This window comes from Priapulus caudatus, unplaced genomic scaffold, assembly GCF_000485595.1.
Source record: "Priapulus caudatus unplaced genomic scaffold, Priapulus_caudatus-5.0.1 Scaffold367, whole genome shotgun sequence".
Lineage (NCBI taxonomy): Eukaryota > Metazoa > Priapulida > Priapulimorpha > Priapulimorphida > Priapulidae > Priapulus > Priapulus caudatus.
Window position 1 is genome coordinate 267,010 of NW_014577428.1, and position 4,299 is coordinate 271,308.

General features: G+C 40.7%; 1 protein-coding gene across 3 annotated transcripts in view; it reads right to left on the reverse strand.

The window, feature by feature from the left end:
* Positions 1–3,560, reverse strand: part of LOC106809608 (glycogen synthase kinase-3 beta-like) — a 41,372-nt gene extending 37,812 nt beyond the window's left edge. For 2 of the 3 annotated variants that reach the window (XM_014812745.1, XM_014812743.1), the window contains exon 1: positions 3,240–3,560. The gene's annotated coding sequence lies outside the window, so the exon portion shown is untranslated. Of the gene's footprint in view, positions 1–3,140 lie in introns of all 3 variants that reach the window. The other variant, XM_014812744.1, reaches the window with a different exon arrangement.
* Between the last annotated feature and the right edge of the window lie 739 nt (positions 3,561–4,299).

Below are 4,299 nucleotides of genomic sequence, written 5' to 3' on the forward strand. Positions count from 1 at the left end.
CATTGTAACAGCAATGCATTTTATCGTGTCGCTACAATTGATGCCTAATGGCAGAATTGGTAAACTTGTATTTGTGTCGGTGATGAATTGAAAACAAGTGCGTGCCTGTACTGTGGGTATGGAAGATAAGCGGTGGCGTCACAAGCTAATGCATACTTCCTGTTAGTTCAAGATGACAGAAAACGAATGTTTACAAAACGATTAGTTCGAAACTGGCAGTTTTCAGTGAATACAAAGGTTCTAATACATTTTATTGTTACTTTAGACAATTGCTGTTACTCAAGCAATAATAGTAGGTATCATGAAAGTGGGGAAAACACTGGAAAATTCTCGCAATACACGCTTTAATACTCACTACGACCTATCTGTTGCTGATTACCATAAACAAACTTTAAAAAACGTTGCGTTGTTGTAAATAACTTGACAAAATAACTGATCTGTTTCAATCTCCCGTTTACCACCCGCTAATTAATGCATGAAGTCACGTTATCATCTCTATGTAAACAAACGTGTGCATCAACAGGATGTTCAAAACAGCTGTAACAGCATTTCTGATTCGCATGCTGGGATAGCGAGCGCTAATGACGTTCCGGGGTTTGCAATAGCCAGGTAAGCATATGCGGCGATTTTGAACTGTTTGGGAGACCACATACAATAATGTACACATACATAGCTGCCCAGAGGCACCATTTAAGAAATGAAACAGGTAATAAACTTTTGACCAAATTTCACACAGGACAGCACACTCCTATGTGCCCACTTGCGCTGCACGCATGTCGTACATTTCCTGAATCACATGACATAACTCTACAAGCAACTACTACTACAACCAACTTTTATTGCAATTGTTGACTGCCTACCCTATATTTGATATTCTGTTGTCCAGCGCTCGACAAGGCCGGTCGCTCGGTCGCCACAGGTGACTAAAAAGACTGTCGGGCGAGTGAAACTTGCCTAAACACTCATCCCCAGTCGCCCAAGAATGAACTGCTGGGCGATTACCTTTTTGCCAACTGTATGCAATATATTATATACATCGCCTAAAATTTCAGTTGGCTGAGTATCAGAAAAACTCAAATAATAATTTTTTTTCCCTCTTAAAGCTGCACAATGCGCATCCAAATGCTAATTTTTCCAGTACTAGACTAGCAAACACTTCGGGGCATGCATAATCACACTACCTTATGACAAAATAAACTCTAGTTGCTCCCATTTCACTGCGCGTTTGCTTAAAACCCACAAGAAAGAGGTGAGAAAACTGGCATTCTGGCGCTAACGCCGGCTTATTTGCCAAACAAGATAGCCTCGAAGTGGTTAGGGTGACGTCACATGTTTTTATCTTTGCTACACCCGTACCGCTGTACCGCAGCACCGCTGCCCGCTGCACGGTTGCCTGGGAAAACTTGTCAACAACAATCGAGTAGATTTGAACAACATTGGAGGTATTTTCTTAAATACCTTTGTAATAAGATAACGCGCAGTGAATATCGGGGAGGAACTAAGAGTTTATTTTGCCAATAAGTTGTAGTGACTATGCTCATGACAACGAAGATAATTTAGCTAGTCTAGGTACTGGATGAAATTAGCCAGTTTGGGTTCCGGCCATGCGACATGTAGCGGCTTTAAACACAAATTTATGCAGCCTGCATGCACAGGCAAACTTTACAGCTGGGCCGCTAGCCAATGGTGTTGTTCTCTCAATTCATGTAAAGATGACACACAGTTCTCTCAGGTCTCATACATGCTTAAACTGACTCCGCCTGTATCTTCACATTATACATGCATTAAGAATTTTAGTTAGCCGGACCAGACTTAAGCTAACTTTTTCTTACTAAGAAGCGGCCTTCTTGTGGGAGAACGTTGTCTTCTCAGGCTTCGATAAGTTTATGTGTCGAGCCAGTGGATTCAATCTTTACTGGCACCGAATATTTTAGTATTTGGGCTAGCTGGAGAAATTTTCACGAGTTTCTAGCGCTTTGCTGTTGTCCACTATGAGCCGTGAACTAAGTGTGAAGTAGTTTTTCCTTTAAACTTTTAGTGATTCTTATTCTAATATATCCCGATTACTTGACACGCAACATGCGCATGTATACATTGGTCATTTGAGAAATCAATTTTTCCTTAAAAAAAATGTAGCGAAATCAGACTTTTTATACTTTCATGAGAATCACTTGCCCTTGGGTTGAAGGAACTAAATTAATAAAGCCGGCGCACACGCTGAGTTATTCTTTAACTCAAGATTAAAAAATGACGCGCATTCGAGTCATTTTTACTCACCTGTGCGGCAGATTTTTCGTTGAGGTAATTCTGACGCACTGTCCTGTCATATTTACTCACGTGTTCTGCGGCGGAATTCTCGTCGAGTCATTTGACTCAGGCGTCATTTTACGTGTGGATGCTAAATAACTACGTGTGTGCAGCCGGGCTTAAACAGCTTTTGGCTCAAAAAGGCAATCGAAAAATAGCGACCAACTCACCAGTGAGTCACGGTGATTTTCTCTCTCTCTCTCTATCTATCTCCCTTCTCTTCGCTCTTTATGGTCTCATACGCATATTCTTACGTTAGGATCCGACTCCCAAGCACAAAAAACTCAACAATACCACCATATCCCTAACCTAACCATAAACTGATTAAAGCCCTATCTTGAAACACAGTGGCGTACTGGGTAACCGGTAGCCAATCGACGTCGTATGGAAGCCCCTTTTTGGTGGTGCCGTTAGGTGTCTAGGCGTTAGGAATATAGAGATTAGGGTTTAGGTTTAGGGTTAGTTGAGGGTTGATGGTGTTAGGGATTAGGGTTAGGGTTTAGGGTTTAGGGTCTAGCCCTCATTTCAAAACATCTCAAATCGTGAAATTATATTTCCCAAGGCGTTATTTCGAAAATCATAGCGCCACCAGCCGCCATTCTTTTGTCTCAGTTAGTATGAAAGCGAAATGGACTCGCACGTACCCGTAGACTGAGATGTCCATTAAGATTACGGCTACCGTACCCGTAGCCACTGCCTAAAACATAACCTAATCCAAGCATAGAACCGAGCACTAGTACTAGTAGTAGTACTAGTAGTAGTAGTACTAGTACTAGGCCTATACTAGTACTTAGTAAGTATATAGTAGTAAGTAACTAAGTAAGTTTAGTAACCTGTATTTGCCCAAAAACGTAAACCTGCGAATGAGATTTTTCTACGTTTTGCCGTATTCACATTACGAAGTCATAATATCATGGATGCACAATTTTTACCAAGGCTGGATTCCGGGGAATGACAAAAAGGCGCCAGTATCCTTTTACTAGCAAGTTCTCTGCCAGCAAACGAAATCACAATCACATGACCCAGTCTTCGTAATGGCCACGACGAGAAAATGACGCCAAGACAAGGGATGACCGCCGCTCTGTAAGAGTTCTTCTGGTTCAGCTGATATACTGGCACTTTTGAAGACGTACTAGCTCACATGTATATAACATGCCCCACTGGACTTTTTAAAACAGTCCAAATTGCTTTATTAAAAGGGTACATAACACCATTCATGCATTTGTAAATTTTAATAGCGGCAGCGCTGCGTTCTCTATGTGACGTAAGCAAAATGTGTGTATCCCGGGTCTTTTTATTTCGACGCTACCCGGGCTGTCCCTTGATTATGAAATTGGAACGTCCTGATCATGGAACTGTTCTCAAGCAATAATGAAGCCGTTAACGGTTGATCTGAGAAACGGTCGAGTTCGCCTCAAACAATCGGGAAATCTTAAATTGCAAGGGGACACACCTTCGGTAATGCAGTAGTTGAAACCCTGAACCAGTAAACGCCGAAACACTGAAACGTTGAATACTGAAACAGCTAGTGAACGTTCTAGGTTGGGATATTATTAGGAATTATATAGTTAACCATTATATATCTGGTAATGTAACAATATTAATTGAAGATTAGAGTCGCACGTGCCCAGCTAGGGCAAAAGCGTTTATATAACGTTTTTATAAAGTTTTGCAACGTTAACAGAAATCTTTTGTATGTGGGTTCCTGGCCAACGGGTGTTAAACAACGTACACAATACTTGTTCGATTAGTAAATTATTTTATACGTGTCTTATAGACAAGCATAAACGTACACAATCAGTAGATTTTATACTGTGATGTTTATGACTGATACGTAATTGGATGTCGTTTTTCTTCTTTTATTGCGACTGATGTTATTGTGTGTGTTGTGTGCTGAAGACGCTTGTGCGTATATCTATAATATATTATATATTTTATATATTATATATTATCATACTATATCAATGGCCTACATCACAACATACTGACCAC